This window comes from Pinus tabuliformis, chromosome 5_2 (assembly GCF_031772625.1).
Source record: "Pinus tabuliformis cultivar Carrire ecotype Pingquan chromosome 5_2, CPIR1, whole genome shotgun sequence".
Taxonomy (NCBI): Eukaryota; Viridiplantae; Streptophyta; class Pinopsida; order Pinales; family Pinaceae; genus Pinus; species Pinus tabuliformis.
The window spans coordinates 1,101,150,168-1,101,167,936 of record NC_142306.1 but is presented as its reverse complement, the minus strand read 5'-3'; positions in this window follow the sequence as shown (position 1 = coordinate 1,101,167,936).

Here is a 17,769-nt window from a genome sequence, read left to right as displayed (position 1 = left end):
GTAAGAACTAATCTTCAACACTTGTAATGCATGTTTCTTTAACCTGTGTTAAGAAAATTGAACTCTTTTGGTTGCTCTAATGAATATATCGATGAAAATGTGTTGTATAAGTTGTTAACATTGTCATGTTTGCATGGGTTGCATCACCGGACATCAGACAAAACCTTTCACATAAACTTGTTATAACGATCATCGCACTCATGCGGGTTGCTCCACTGGGTGTTGTACGTGCTATCTTCCCGTGTGTGTTGTGACTACCACATCCAAGTGGACTAATCCTCCAGAAGTTGTGCATGTCCTGTTGTGTTGTGTGTCTATGACAGAGTTGGGACATTTTCCCCATCAACTAGAGACTCACTCCATCTTCTCTCTCTGCTATGAAAGAACCTTGACACAAGTAACACTATCATTCACTAGGCACACGAATCTTGAAGACAAAGCATACCTCTCTCTCGTGCTGACAAGTAACAGCCAAGGAAAACATTTAAGATAATGGCAACCGGGCCATCATACTGGATGGACTCCTACACCAAACGGTGTGAGGTCTAGTTGGGGCTTCATACCGGGGAGATCCCCTAAATGTTGGCAGGTCTAGCACCGTCAACAGAAATATATAATGACATTAAATGCCTACCAAAATGAGGAGCTCATTGCTAATAAGTTAATTTATTGAAACTGTTACATGTGTTTCCCAACCACAAATCTTGGTTCCTTGCTAGTGTATTAACAAGTCCCAAGAAGGGCTCAAAGATGTTTTAAAATAACACTATAAAATTCATTTTATAAAACAACATTATTGACTAATTGTGATTGATAAACAAAGCATATCCTCTTGAAAATAACAACAATAAATGTTAAAAATAGAATCCAAAAATTCCAATTTAATTTGTCCTTGAATTAAATTGTGAATTAAAATTGTAATTCTTTTCTCATAACAACTTGTAATACTTAACTAAGTTAAGTTGACTTGGTTAACTTAGGAATTTCAAGTTGGAAGTCTTTTGGAAGTCATGTATATGTTCTTCATAAGTTTTAGGGGTCCAGGATGAGTTTAATTGTGAGTTGTAATTAGATAACTCAGTGTATTCAGTTATGTTCAGTTAAATTAGTTCCAAACTGTTAGTGTAACTAATATAGAGTTAACAGTCAATTGGTGCACTAGTGCATCCACAGGTGTCACTCCAGTTAACTGAAGATTCCCTCATAAAAAACTCATGCATGTCGATTTAGAGAAAGACCCAATTGAGACTAGAGTGCAGGAGCAGTGTACAATCAATTGTATGATTTACTGAGTTGTAAATATCATGCATGCAATTAGAGAAGGACCTAATTTTGGATTGCATCGTTATGGATGAGGAATTTCCCTTTAAATACGAGTTATTTCTCTCAGGAATTATGTAAATAATTAGAAGCTTGGAGGCTTGTAAATTTGGCTAAGTATTGGCCAAAGGAAGTCATCAGGCGGAGGATAGGAAATACTTGTGCAGGTTAAGCTCAAGGTTGAGCAGAGCATATTGTATTCATCCAAATTCTTTGACCAAGGGCGCAAAGGAATCAAGGGCTTGGAGAACAACAAAAGAGGCTAGAGATTGGCTTGAGCTTGCTTGTGAGCAGGGAGAATGATCATACTGAGTGCTGTATTTTTTCTAGTAAGAACAAACATTGTATTTTCATCTTGGATTTCTTATTAATGCAATATAGATAATAGGGGTTTTGAGTTGTGGCTTTCCCAAGATACTTATTGTGTTATGTGCTATTGATTTATCTTCTTCTTGTTCATATTGTTTTCATTGATCTATTCGCTTCCACTGGTTGAAAGTAGAAGTAGATTCTTGTCCTATGCTTTAGTAAATTGAATGAGATTGTGAATCTATAGGAAATTCTACATGGTATCAGAGCTCGATTTGTAGAAATTTTCTAAATGGTATGAGAGCCGATTTTTTTTTTGGCCGTGAGTTTTCAGAGTGCATTTGAAAATTTTTGTGCAAAATTTTTCAGAAACAAATAACAAATTTGGATTCTCTGCGAAAAAATACTCAAATTCAAAAACAAATCGGCAGAATCGGAGTTCAGATGAGGGAGATATCGCAGATTTAAAATCATTGTTTTTTCCAGAAAATTTCGTGGTGGCCAGACAAATGAAATAGATTGGTGTGCTAGCCAAGAACCTGTATGCACTTGAGGTACAAGATGCATGAAAAGCCTTGAGGATCAAGGCAAAGGTTATATACTTGGTGGTTGAGAGGGAGATTAAATTACCTCTCAACATGCAGCCCCATAAGAAACCTCAAAAGCAGCTTCAGGAAGTTATGGAGCAGCCACAACTAGAGAAGCTGAGAGGAGACCGATTAGAGGCATCCACTCATGCAAAGACCTCCAATAGGGGGAAATTTTGAGCCAGGTGGGCGGAGGGATCACATGCAACCATAATTCTAGGTGAGAGGTGGGGCGATGTGAAGTGATAGTCCCAAGAGGGCTGAAATTGGGCAGGGTCCATTGAGAGGTTTTATCTCATGGATTATACCTTGCTATGGGAGCCCAAAGTACATATTAGCAGGAGGAATCAATGATGATTGATGCAGTTAGAGATCAGAGTGATAGAGGCTAGAGCAGTCAGATATTGAAGAGCACAGAGAAGGGTTGAAAACAATGCATAAAGGTAGAGTTAGCAAAAGCGCAAAGTTTTTCAGTCGATGGAGGAAATAACAATTAGAGACTTTGATGACAGATGCACCATATTGATTCAGGTTGGATTTTTTTTGTTTCTGCATTTTTTGTAGCAAAAACACTAGAGATAAGTGTTGCATGCAGAATATTCCAAAGGTTCAGGATCGGGATCAAGTTGAATTCATTTCTTGTTGAGAGGGAGTGTTGAAAATAGCAATAAGAAATGTTAAAAATAGAATCCAAAAATTCGAATTTAATTTGTCCTTGAATTAAATTGTGAATTAAAATTGTAATTATTTTCTCATAGAAACTTGTAATAGTTAACTAAGTTAAGTTGACTTCGTTAACTTAGGAATTTTGAGTTGGAAGTCTTTTGGAAGTCATGTATATGTTCTCCCTAAGTTTTAGAGGTCCAGAATGAGTTTAATTGTGAGTTGTAATTAGATAACGCAATTCACTGAGTTATGTTCAATTAAATTAGTTCAAAATTGTTTGTGGAACTAATAGAGAGTTAATAGTCAGTTGGTGCACTAGTGCATCCACAAGTGTCACTCTAGTTAACTGGAGATTCCCTCATCAAAAACTCATGCATGTCAATTTAGAGAAAGACCCAATTGAGACTAGATTGTAGGGGTAGTGTACTATCAATTGTATGATTTACTTAGTGGTAAATATCATGCATGCAATCAGAGAAGGACCTAACTTTGGATTGCGCAGTTATGGATGAGGAATTTTCCTTTAAATATGGGCAATTCACTTAAGAATTGTGTAAAGAATTAGAAGCTTGGAGGCTTGGAAATTTGGCTAAGTATTGGCTAAAGGAAGTCATCAAGCGGAGGATAGGAAATACTTGTGCAGGTTAAGCTCAAGGTTGAGCATAGCATATTGTATTCATCCAAATTCTTTGACCAAGGGCGCAAGGAATCAAGGGATTGGAGAGCAACAAAAGAGGCTAGAGATTGGCTTGAGCTTGCTTGTGAGCAGGGAGATTGATCATACCGAGTGTTGCGATTGCTCTAATGAGAACAAGCATTGTATTTTCATCTTGGATTTATGATTAATGCAATATAGATAGTAGGGGTTTTGAGCTGTGGCTTTCCCCGGATACTTATTGTGTTATGTGCTATTGATTTATATTATTCTTGTTCATATTTTTTTCATCGATCTATTGGCTTCTACTGGTTGAAAGTAGAAATAGATTCTTGTCCTGTGCTTTAGTAAATTGCATGAGCTTGTGAATCAACAGGGAATTCTACATATCCTTGGTTAAAGATATACGTGATGTGTTTATCTTAATGGGGAAATTATACAATTCCTTTCTATCTTTGAATTGTGAGTGTACACAACCTAGTTACTAGGTGGGATTTTGATTGTATATATATGTGATAAATGGTATAAAGCACATATACATGTTAGTTCTCCACTGCAATAGTGTAATACCTTGGAAATATTTTTCATGGCATGCAAATTTAAATTATTATATCTTGGGTGTTAATCTTAAGGATAATTTACATCTTTGAGAACAATCTCACATATCCTATGATGCACATCATACTAAAGAGTGTTCAACATTCATCATGTCTCTTCGATGCATTAAAATCAACAAATATATGTACTTGGTTTCTTTCTATTGGCACGAGGTGTGTTAGTGTCAGTCTTGCTAGCCTATCACCTGGATCAAAATATTTCTTTTACCATGATCTTTTCAGGTTTCTATCATCAAATTTTTCTGTTACTAGGTTTACACAACAAATTTGGTCATTGTAGGGTCAGGCCAAGATAGAGTCATTGTCTGAAATTTTCACTCATGCTGGTTGCTTGTCATATACCATGAAAATTGGTCAAGTCATCATCATCATTCCATTAGGTCTTAAGTCATCCATTAGGTCATAAGGGTCCCCAAGGTCCACCATTTCCATAAAAAAGTCAGAAATAAGTCAAAATTGACAAAGCAAAGAGTTCAAGAAATGAAACATGATTTATTTACATTTTCATGACATCAAAAAGTTTCAGGAGAAGAAAGCACCAGCACTCAGGAGATGCAAAAAGCACATTTGCAAAGGCAAGGTAAAAGCTACCTTCAGAAAAGTGAAATCAGTTCACAAAAGAGGATTAGTTTCTTTTCTCTTTTTGAAAAAGTGAAGAAATTACCCCTATATAAACTCAAAATGACTCAATACCTTTTCATTCATCTCTCATTCACTCTTCATCATCGAGCTCACTTGCTTAAAAAAGAAAAAAATCGATTTCCCCAGGAGAATTTGGTCAAAAATTACAGGCGCTGCATGTAGATACACTGCGCTGCACTTTTGAGGCAGGCACTACGCGTAGGAGAATTGTGCTGCACGTAGGACAAAGTGCCCGAAAATCACCCAAATTTTCCCAAATTTCAAAATTCTTGCTTTCAAACTTGGTCAAATTGCTTTCTAAGGCTGAGGAACAAGTAAGTACATCATTTCCCTTGACTTTTGCTTTCCCATTTGCATTCCATGTTGATAATATCTCAAGCTAGGGTTTGTGCAAAAATGCCATGGGAAATGTTAGGGTAGAAATGGTCATCACAATTTTTTATCTCCTAAACATGTAAATTGACTTTTTACACCTGCACACATATATGATGAGTCATCTTGACCAGTGCATCCACCTCTAAATCAAGTTTAAACACTCAAAAAACAAAACCCTAGCTCATTCCTAAAGTTATTTTGGAAAAATCACATCATAAATCTTCTTGGTCTCACTTACTAGCAGCCACATTTGTTCAGCATCTTCCTCACACATTTTAGTCAGTTTCTCAAAACCTTCTCATCCTTCACAAAACCCTTCCCATCATTTTGTCAAAATCCCTCATATATCACTTCATTTTCATGCTCACCTCACATGTATTTCACTTCCTGCTACTAGGATTTTGTGTCATCATGGAGATTGATTCTTCACCAGAGAGAAAGAGACAACACAAAGGAGGGAGGATTCTTAGATATGAACCATAGATTGCAATCATATCTCCTATCCTTTCATCAAACAATGCTTTGAAGATGTTCACTGTTTGGAATTTTGCAAAAGGGTAAGTGAAGCAGGGTTTTATGAGCAGTTGACAGATTGGGTAGCTACACACTTGAAAGGGGAGACTGTTGTCATTGCTGGTATTGAGTTTAGCTTCTCAATGGCCTCCACCTCACTGGCAACTGGTCTAGCAGACAATGGCGAATACTGGTTCAAGGGAATGAGTCTAGATCCTGAAAACTATAAGCCCTTCTTAAAGACTCCATACAAAGACACGCATACTCACCTTATGCCTTTCAGATATTTTCTTGAGAATTATGCTCCTTTAATGAAGACCATCATGAGGATCTTTACCTGTGAAGGTAGATTCTCAAGGTTGTGTGCATATCATATTCGCCTCTTGATGCACTTCACATCTCAAAATCCACTCAACATGTGCAATTACTTGTTCAGGAGTATTTCAAAAATGTCTGAGAAGATACAGCTCAAGGACAAAGAGCACTCTCCAAGATTGTTCCATCATAATCTCATCAAAACTATTGTCCTTCATCAGTTGGCAAAGAGGGGTATGGCTTGGGAAGCCTTCTTAGAAACAGCTCTAAAATGGCATGAGGAAAATGCAGCATCTCAGTCCACGAGCGCAACAAAACAACAAACAGAGATGGGATCATCAAGTAAACCAGTAGAGAAGATTCAGCTACCTAAGCCAGAGGTAACCAAAGTGTACAATAAAGGGCAAAGGCTTGTGTTTTCTTCTCACAAAGAGAAATGGGCCAAGACATCTTCATCGACAAAGCAGGCATCAACAGAAAAGGGTAAGAATACAGTTGAGCATGAATTAGAGATCATTCATCTAGAAGAGGAAGATGAGATTTCAATCATGAAACATACCATCAGAGACAAGGACTACCAAATCAAGGACCTGGAAATAAACATGGAAGGAGCCAAGTTCATTATATCATTCCTTGAACAAGAAAATAGTCAACTCAAGGAAAAAGAGTTGATCTTAGAAAAGGAAAAAGCCAAGTTGTTGCAACAGGTTGGAAAAGGTAAGGAGATCATAGAATCAAGTGAGCCTGAAGGATCAAAAGGTACAGGAAAGAGGAAAAGACCAAGAACCAGAGGTCTCAAGGAAGCTTTGCAAGAGGAACAAAAACAAATATTGCTCAATGAAGACCTTGACCTAGAAGAGAGGATTGCCCTTGAGTTACATCAAGATAAAGAATATTGGCTCAACAAGGTGAATGAACATTTGTAAAAGCTCATGGAGAAGGCAAATAGAGAATCAAATGCTCAGACACATGGCATATCATTCTCAAGCTCAAAACATGATCGCCAATGTCAAAGTGAAACAACTCAAAAACAAGCTCAAGGAGACCAGAAAAGAGAAAAAGAATGAGCAAAACTTGGATATTCTTGCTGAAGCATCCATGAAGCTTTACAAACTCATTTTTACACCTTCCCTCCAATTTTGAGCCAATTCTGATCATTTTGAGTTTTTTGAGAATTTTTGGTCTAAGTTCAGAAAATTGGCCTTGCTTTTTCCTCAAGCATCCATTTGAAGAAAAGATTATATTTTTTGAAAGGTATTGGCATCCTCTAAAATCCCATTTGCCCATATTTTGCATAGGTGGCTTAGTTTGGGAGAAAAAGGCAAAATAATGGCAAAAAACTAGCATTATGGACCATTTTTTGACAGGCACTGCGCTTCTGGAGTGACCTTGGGAGAATGGATTTTTGAAGGTCTTCCCTTTCTCCAAATTCCGAAATTCAAAATGTTATGGAAACTAGATTTGAAGTGCTAGTTGATCATTCTCTCAGATTTTCATTTTGAGCCCTGGAAGACACCTGAAAATCAGCTCAAATTTGGCGCCGCGCTTCTGCATTTTCTGTGTTTTTAATTGTAAAATTTCACTGTGTAAAATTTCTAGTTTTTAGTCAGACTTGGTCAAAGTCAAGATTATCTATGTAATGGCACGAGTTACGAGGATAGGTGATGTAGTCATGAATAAATGTATATCATAGGTTTTTTTTTATGTTCATTAGGCCTCATAAAAGAAGAAAAGTCCTAATCAAACTCTTCATGAGGTGTTTGAGTTGCACCTTCTCACTCTCACCTGTTGGTTGAGAGAATCTTGGAGTCAGTTCCTCCACCAAGGAATTCGACTCCTGAAGGTGGGAAAGTGGTCTACGAGATTCTATAAGTACTATTTCACCTCAGGAGAAGAGGGTTGAACTTTTTGTAAAGGATGCTTGCATTGTAATCATCTTTCAGCTAATACAGACACAGGTTGCAGCGATTTTCAAGGAACTCTAGCCTAGTGTGTTCATGGTGTTTGTGCTTCACTCTTTTTGTTTTATCATGGTCTAAACATCTTTACATACATTATATTTCTTCTTTTTACGAATGCCTTGTGATAAAATACTCAGAATTCTTGTTTGTTCAGGTTCTGTTATCTAGGTTTTCATGGTTATATGTTTTGTCTTCTTAAGCTAATGAAATCATTTTTTAATGCTCATTAGTTTTCTTCCATTCTATATCCTCTATACTAAATTGAAAAATACTCCAATTACACCACGACTCCTTACATTTAGCTCCTTCTTATGCTTGCTCATGTATTCCCACAGCCTAGACCTACTTGTGGCTCCAAACCCTAAGTTTAGCAAACCCTTTAAAAAACCAAATTTTCACAAACAAATATATATATATATATATATATAGCCTAAGATTCATTTGCTTTATAGTCATATCATTGATAAGAGACTTAGAGAGATCCCTCTCATGCTTAGTAGGGCTAGCTACTGAGCTAAAGTGGTTTGAGGTTACCCTTGTTGATTTCCTTTTCAACCTAGGAGATTGTAAGGACTAACATTTTTGGTACCTCTCAGTTTCCAGTATTCGAAGATAGGCTGAACTCAAAAATCTCATAAGTTTAGGGTGTATACATTTTGGCTTCCAAAAGGCATACTAGGTCAAATCCTGACCCAAATCCACCCTTTATTGTTGAAGACCCTAAAAGACTGCTCAGAAAACTTAGACTACCTATCACTAAAAGTGCAGTTCAAAAAATTAAAAGAACAACTTCTCTGCCTAAAAACCTATTCGCCTTTGAGCAAATTCCATTCAAAGAGCAAATAGAATTATCACTTACAAGGTCTAAGTCTGACTCCTGCATCTTTGATACAACACTAGAACCTTTAAAGGTTGAAACTCACTCTCTTTCTTCAAAATCTTTGTCTGTTAAGACCAATCATGAACTGTGGTTAAAATTTGATAAGCTTCAAATCCTTGCTGACCAACTCCAAATCACAACCGAAAAAGCTTTTGTTCAATACCAACTTGAATACTTAGCCACGACTTCATCCTCTTTTACACCTCCAAGCTCATCTACCACATCTCCTAAAGCTTCAGTTTCATCATCTTTCTTGCCTCCTCCGTTCATTCCATCCTTGCCTCTACAACCCATTTTAGTAGTTTCATCATCCTCATCACAACCCATATTGACACAACCCATTGTAACGCCTTCACTTCCTCCAGCAGTCATGGCAAGATTTGCGCCTTTTTTACTGCCTGCTCAACTTACTACTTTTCCTCAGAACTATGGTCAAAGACTTCCTTTGTTTGATGGAAGTGCAGAAATTACAGCTCAACAGCATGTTGACAAGTTAATAGATTTCATTTATTTAGAAGAAATTGATGAGGAGAATGCTAAAATGAGGATTATCATTCAGAGTTTCTCAGGATATGTTAAGAAATGGTTTCAAAGTTTGGCTGAAAATTCATTAACAGTTCTCAAAGATTGACTGAATTATTTCTAGCTCGTTGGCAAAAGAAGAAAAATCCATTACAGATATTGGATGAATATAATTCAATGAAAAGGAACCCCAATGAAACAGTTCAAGAGTTCACATCAAGATTTAGTAAGTGTACAATTCTATACCTAATGATATGAAACCTCCTCCTAGTTTGGCTCTTCTTCATTATCCTGATGCTTTTGATCCAGAGATGGCCTATCAGCTCAGAGAAAGAGACCCAAATACTCTTGAAGAAATGCAGCGGAATGCAATCAGTGTTGAAGCCAATCTGCTCATTAAGAAGTCAAAATCAAAGCCAGAAAGGGTGGAAAAGTGAGTTTTTTTCAGAGAAGAACCTGCATAATCTTCTGATGGAAAGCTTGACAACCTGATAAAAACTATGGAAAGGATGATGGATAAAATATCCATAACTGATCGACAAGTTGAACCATTAGTGAGGAATCCTAGCTTTTGTGGACAACAGCAACAACAGTTTAGAAATCGACAAGAAAGAGCAGTGAAATCAATATCCTCAAGGTCAAGTGAAAGCTCCATTTCAGCAAAACTATACTGAAAGCTAGGAAGAAGATGAAGAGGAGATGGTAGAAGCAAATCACTTCTTTCAAGAAGATGAACTGCCTACTTTCCTAACTGAAGAAGATCAGTTTTCTGAAGACTCTTTTATACCAGATGACCAACAATTTGTGCTTGCAAGCGAAGATCTATGGGCTGATAGGACTGAAGAGTACCAAAGAGGATATCAGAATGCCCTCAGTCATCTCCAAAAGCAGTACAATTTGAGAAATAGAAATGTGCCTGTTACTATAATTCAGAAAAGACAAAATTTGCAAAAGGACACACCAAGCAAAGAATCCCCTCCTACAGGCCAGAATAAAGACAAAGCTATTGTCACACAGAATCGGGATAGAACTAATGAAGCTTCCACTAGCAATGTGAGGAAGGACAAAGAAATGCAAACTAAAAGCCAAAAGAAGGAAACTCAAGCTAAAGGCCAAACAGAAAGGAAGGACATTGCTTCAAAAGAGGTAGATAAGCAATCTAATCTTTTTAGTTTGGAAAATGAAATTTCTAAATTAAAGATAGCCATTCCCCTCACTGAATTGGTAAGGAATGACAAATACAAATTCCAGATTACAAAATGCTTAGGGTAGATCAGATGTCTGATACAGTCAATGTAGCTGATGATGAGCCAACCATCCTTTTTGGTCCAGCCTTAGAAGGAGCTCCTAAAGATAGTGAAATTCCTCCTTTTTATCTGAGTCTTAAACTTCATGACCTTATCCTTCATAATGTTATGCTAGATTTTGGTGCATCTCATAATTTGATGCCTAAAGCCATCATGGATAAACTAGGACTGATCATCACCCAACCTTACCATGATATTTATTCTTTTGATTCTAGAAGAGTGAAATGCCTTGGCCTTATTAAAGACTTGGTAGTGTCCTCAGATCAAATTCCAGCCAAAAGTGTACTTATGGATGTTGTAGTGGTTGATATTCATCCTAGGTTTGGCATGTTACTTTCAATATCTTGGAGAGCAAAATTAAAGGGCACACTATAGCTTGACTTTTCATACGCCACTATCCCTGTTTTTGGACAGCTCCAGAAACTTTATACAGAAAAGAAGATGAAATTTATGATCAGCGGTAAAGACAAGCCAGTCACTCATCCTATACATGTTGTTCACACTAATCTTGACTCCTTCATTCTGTTTAGTGATATGGATTCTGTTGATGAATAAAGTCAGTTAGTAGAAATTTCAGAAGTTCCTAGCCTAATGGGCAACGTACACGAAACTATCACAGCAAAAAGTAAAGAGGTTGGTGAGGAAACTAGACAGCCTGCAAATCCTATTGAGGAGATTCAAAGAATAGTGCAGAAAACAGAAAGTTCTGAGCTAGCCATTCAAGATCCTAAAAATCAAGAAATTCATATTTCAGAAATTCTTTTTCCAGAAGAAGAAAATGGTCTTTGGACCATGGAGTTTGATGGTGCATCAGGAAGAGAAGGAGTGGGAATTAGTGTTTGGATGCTTGGGCCATTACATCAGCCAAACAAAATCCCTCCAAATGTGAGAATGAGTTCTTACAAGCTGGCATTTGAATGTTCGAATAATGAGGTGGAATATGAGGCATTGATTGTTGGCCTCAAAATTCTGAAGAAGTTGGGAGCAAAAAAGATTTATGTTTATGGTGACTCTGAGTTAGTGATCAAGCAAGTCAAAGGGGAATACCAAGCCAAACACCCAAGAATGAGAGCTTATCGCAATGTTGTACTTGATATTCTCAAAACTTTTCCAGAATATACATTATCTCTTATTCCTAGAACTCAAAATCTCATAGCTGATTCACTTGCCACTGCAGCCAGTATGGTGAAAATTCCTTTCCATTCTAATCATAAATACTCCATCCATGTTAAGCATCGCCCACCTATCCCAGATAACATGAGGTTTTCACAAGTATTTGGTGATGATAAGCAAATAAATAGTTTTCTGCAGTTGGAAGGATAATTTCAAAATTCTCACATTGATGAGGTATACAATCTTGATGATTCCCGCACTCATTCAACTGACACTGAAGTATTACAGCTCAAGGACAAAAACATTCCAAGAGGCTTGGTGCCTTTGGAAGAGTTATTTGACAAGGATGATATCGCCAAGAAGCCCACCATGGTTCCTACTGAAAAAGGAGTAGAAGATCTTAACGTTGGCACCACTGAGAATCCTAAATTGGTCAAACTATCAAAGTCTATATCTCCTTAAACAAAAGGTAAGTAAATGTCTTTAATGAAGGAGGTTGTTGATTCATTTGCTTGGGATTACTCAGATCTAAAAGTTTATGATAAGAGTATCATTCAACACATCATTCCTATAAATCCGTATCAGAAGCCATTTCGTCAGATATTGAGAAGAATCAACCCCAAGTTGCCTCCATCAATTGAAAAAGAGGTAAATAGACTTTATAAGTTTGGAATAATTGTTCTCATTCAGTTTTCTGATGGATGTCTAATATAGGACCTGTGAGAAAAAAGACCATGGAAATTTGTCTATGCATTGATTTCAGAAATCTTAATAAGGTGTCCCTAAAAGACAACTATCCCCTACCTAAGACGGACCACATACTTCAGAAGGTGGCTGGATCCTCTAGGATGTCATTGCTTGATGGATACTCTGGGTACAATCAAATTCTGGTACATAAAGACGATCAACTCAAGACGACCTTCAAAACACCATGGGTTACATTCATGTATGCCAAGATGCCTTTTGGGCTGAAGAATGCAAGAGCTACCTTTCAGCGAGCTATGGATATAGCGTTTGCAAATGAAAAAGATATATTTCTAGTTATTTATCTTGATTATCTAACAATATTTTCAAAATCTGATGTAATTCACTTGCATCACTTGAGGATTGTTTTTCAAAAATGCAGAAAATTTGGCATCTCACTTAACCCAAAGAAGAGCTTGTTTGATATGGAAGAAGGTAAGCTGCTAGGACACATCATCTCTAAAGATGGCATCCACATTGATCCCGCCAGAGTGGAGGCTATTCAGCAACTAGACTTCCCTAGGAACAAGAAATAGATTCGGTCCTTCAATGGGAAAATTAATTTTTTGAGGAGATTTATTCCTAGTCTAGCTGAGCACTTGAAAGAAATGACAAATATGTTGAAAAAGGACAGTGAGGTAAAGTGGACTTTAGAGGCTAAGAAATTATTTCATGCGGTAAAGTTTGCATTATCTACTACTCCTATTCTAATTAGCCCAGATTGTACTTCATATTTCATCATTTTTTCTTTTGCTTCTGAGCACACATTAGCAGCAGTCCTAATGTAGAAAAAAGATCAAAAATTGAGCAGCCTATAGCATTCTTTAGTCGCACTATAAGAGATGCAACATTGAGATACGATATTATTGAAAAATAGGCATTGGCATTGGTAAAAGCCCTCAAAGATTTCAGAGTTTATATTCTACATTCACATACTATTGCTTATGTCCCTACTGCAGCGGTAAAGGAAATTCTTGTACAAACAAATCCAAAAGGCAGAAGAGGAAAATGGATTGTAGAAATGTTAGAATATGACCTGGAGATCAAACCTACAAATCTCATCAAAGGAAAAGGGTTAGCCAAGCTCATGGCGGAATCAAATCTACATGCACTGGATATTGATTTGATGGCTGCACAATCAGAGGAATCAGTAAAAAAAGGACCCTTTCATGCAAGTGTCTGATATGTTCATGTCTTCTCCTTGGTGCACCGACATTGTCTACGTCTTGCAGCACTTGAATCCTCCTCCAGAATTTCCCAAAGGTAAAGTTAGATCACTAAAACTCAAAGCTTCAAAATATTGTATTCTGGATGGTGTTTTATTTTGGAAAGATCCTGGAGGTGTGTTGCTGAATTGTGTAATAGAGAATGAAGCTAAAGATATAATGAAGGATTTTCATAAGGAAGATTGTGGAGGTCATCATTTTTGGAGAACTACAACAAACAAGATCTTAAGGGCTGGTTTCTATTGGCCCACCCTCTTTTCTAATACATACAAAACAATCATGAGTTTCCATGAATGTCAAATTTTTCAAGGAAAGAGGAAACTTCTGCCATTACCACTTCAACCAATTTTGATTTCAGCTCCTTTCCAGCAGTGGGGCCTTGATTTCATTGGCGAAATCCATCCATCATCTTCAGCACAACACAAATGGATATTAACAGCCACCGACTACTTTACAAAGTGGATTGAAGCTATCCCAACCAGGCAAGCTACTGATTCTGTCATTATTCAATTTCTGGAGTCTAATATCTTGTCTAGATTTGGATGCCCACATAAAATAATAACAGACAATGTTGTTGCTTTCAAATAAAAAAGAATGGTGGATTTCTGTGCCAAATATCATATTGTGCTAGGACATTCCACTGCATATCATCCACAAGGGAACGGCCTGGTTGAATCTTCCAACAAATCTTTGGTCAACATCATCAAGAAAGTCCTGGAGGCAAACAAGAAGAATTGGCATAAAAAACTCATCAATGCTTTATGGGTGGAAAGGGTCAAAGTCAATAGGTATGTCACCTTTCCAGCTGTTATATGTAGTTGACACAGTATTTCCCTCATCTCTTATTGTCGCGGTAATGAAAATCCTACAAGAATTGGATAGTGAAACTAATGACATACAAAGGAGAATAAACCAGATGATTCATTTATAGCAGACAAGAGAGGAAGTTTTTTAGAACACATCCAAACTCCAAGAGAAAATCAAAAAGATTTATGATCGCAAAACCAAGGAGGACAATTTCAATTTGGGAGATGTAGTCCTTCAGTGGGATGCTAGAAATGAAGACAAAGGCAAACATGGTAAGTTTGAGAACTTATGGAAGGGACCATACAAAATTTCTGCATTCAGAGGAAAGAATGCTTTCTTGTTGGAAGAGATGGATGGAAGAGACTATTCAGGAGGGGCGACCAATGGTAGGCTTCTCAAGCACTACTATGTCTAAAATCCAGAAAAGTCATCATCATTGTACATACCGGTGTGTATTTTACTTCTAGCATTTTAGATAATTGTCATTAGAGTTTGAAGCCCAAAGTGAAGGCCCTAAGGCTCTTTCAGTTAGTATTGTTTTCATTTTTTACTTTTTTTTTAGTTCTTTTGTCAGTCAAAAAATCAGTTTTTATGCATGTTGACTCCATTGCCCAATGAATAAGGCTACTTGGTCTACGGTGTTCTTGACACCTCCAAGGAGCTGCCATCCCCAGTTGGAGCCAATGTTAGTGTCAGTCTTGTTAGCTTGTCACCTGGATCAAAATATTGCTTTTACCGTGATCTTTTCAGGTTTCTATAATCAAATTTTTTTGTTACTAGGTTTACACAGCAAATTTGGTCATTGTAGGGCCAGTCCAAGATAGAGTCATTGTCCAAAATTTTCACTCATGATGGTTTCTTGTCATATACCATGAAAATTGGTCAAGTCATCATCATCATTCCATCAGGTCCTAAGTCATCCATTAGGTCATAAGGGTCCCCAAGGTCCACCATTTCCATATAAAAGTCAGAAATAAGTCAAACTTAACAAAGCAAAGAGTTCAAGAAATGAAACATGACTTATTTACATTTTCATGACATCAAAAAGTTTCGGGAGAAGAAAGCACCAGCACTCAGGAGATCCAAAAAGCACATTTGCAAAGGCAAGGTAAAAGCTACCTTCAGAAAAGTGAAATCAGTTCACAAAAGAGGATTAGCTTCCTTTCTCTTTTTGAAAAAGTGAAGATATGACCCCTATATAAACTAAAAATAACTCAATACCTTTTATTCCTCTCTCATTCACTCTTCCTCATCGAGCTCACTCGCTTAAAAAGGCATAAAATCCACTTCCCTAGGAGAATTTGGTCAAAAATTGCAGGCGCTACGCGTAGATACACTGCGCTGCGCTTTTGAGGCAGGCGCTGCACGTAGGAGAACTGTGCTGCGCTTTGGCACTGCGTGCAGGACAGAGTGCCCAAAAATCACCCAAATTTTCCCAAATTTCAAAATTATTGCTTTCAAACTTGGTCAAATTGCTTTCTAAGGCTGAGGAACAAGTAAGTACATCATTTCCCTTGATTTTTGCTTTCCCATTTGCATTCCATGTTGATAATATCTCAAGCTAGGGTTTGTAGCAAAAATTCCATGGGAAATGCTAGGGTAGAAATGGTCATCACAATTTTTTATCTCCTAAACATGTAAATTGACTTTCTACACCTGCACACATGTATGATGAGTCATCTTGACCAGTCCATCCACCTCTAAATCAAGTTTAAACACTAAAAAAACAAAACCCTAGCTCATTCCTAGAGTTATTTTGGCAAAATCACATCATAAATCTTCTTGGTCTCACTTACTAGCAGCCACATTTGTTCACCATCTTCCTCACTCATTTTCATCAGTTTCTCAAAACCATCTCATCTTTCACAAAACCCCTCCCATCATTTTGTCAAAATCCCTCATATATCACTTCATTTTCATGCTCACCTCACATCTATTTCACTTCCTGCTACTAGGATTTTGTGTCATCATGGAGATTGATTCTTCACCAGAGAGAAAGAGACAACACAAAGGAGGGAGGATTCTTAGATATGAACCATCAGATTGCAATCAGATCAACTCCTATCCTTTCATCAAACAATGCTTTGAAGATGTTCACTGTTTGGAATTTTGCAAAAGGGTAAGTGAAGCAGGGTTTTATGAGCAGCTGACAGATTGGGTAGCTACACACTTGAAAGGGGAGACTATTGTCATTGCTGGTATTGAGTTTAGCTTCTTAATGGCCTCCGTCTCACTAGCAACTGGGCTACCAGGCAATGTCGAATATTGGTTCAAGGGAATGAATCTAGATCTTGAAAACTATAAGCCCTTCTTAAAGACTCCATACAGAGACACACATACTCACCTTATTCCTTTCAGATATTTTCTTGAGAAGTATGCTCCTTTAATGAAGACCATCATGAGGTTTTTTATCTGTGAAGGTAGATTCTCAAGGTTGTATGCATATCACATTCGCCTCTTGATGCACTTCACATCTCAAAAGCCACTCAACATGTGCAATTACTTGTTCAGGAGTATTTCAAAAATTTCTGAGAAGATACAGTTGAAGGACAAAGAGAACTCTCCAAGCCTATTCCATCATAATCTCATCAAAACTATTGTCCTTCATCAGTTGGCAAAGAGGGTAATGGCTTGGGAGTCCTTCTTAGAAACAGCTCTAAAATGGCATGAGGAAAATGTTGCATCTCAGTCCACGAGCGCACCAAAACAACAAACAAAGATGGGATCATCAAGCAAACCAGCAAAGAAGATTCAGCTACCTAGGCTAGAGGTTACCAAAGTGTACAATAAGCAGAGGCTTGTGTTTTCTTCTCACAAAGAGAAAGGGGCCAAGCCATCTTCATCGACAAAGCAGGCATTAGCAGCAAAGGGTAAGAATACAGTTGAGCATGAATTAGAGATCATTGATCTAGAAGAGGAAGATGAGATTTCAATCATGAAATAGACCATCAAAGACAAGGACTACCAAATCAAGGAGCTGGAAATAAACATGGAAAGAGCCAAGTTCATTATATCATTCCTTGAACAAGAAAACAGTCAACTCAAGGCAAAAGAGTTGATCTTAGAAAAGGAAAAGTCCATGTTATTGCAGCAGGTTGGAAAAGTTAAGGAGATCATAGAATCAAGCGAGCCTGAAGGATCAAAAGGTACAGGAAAGAGGAAAATACCAATAACTAGAGGTCTCAAGGAAGCTTTGCAAGAGGAACAAAA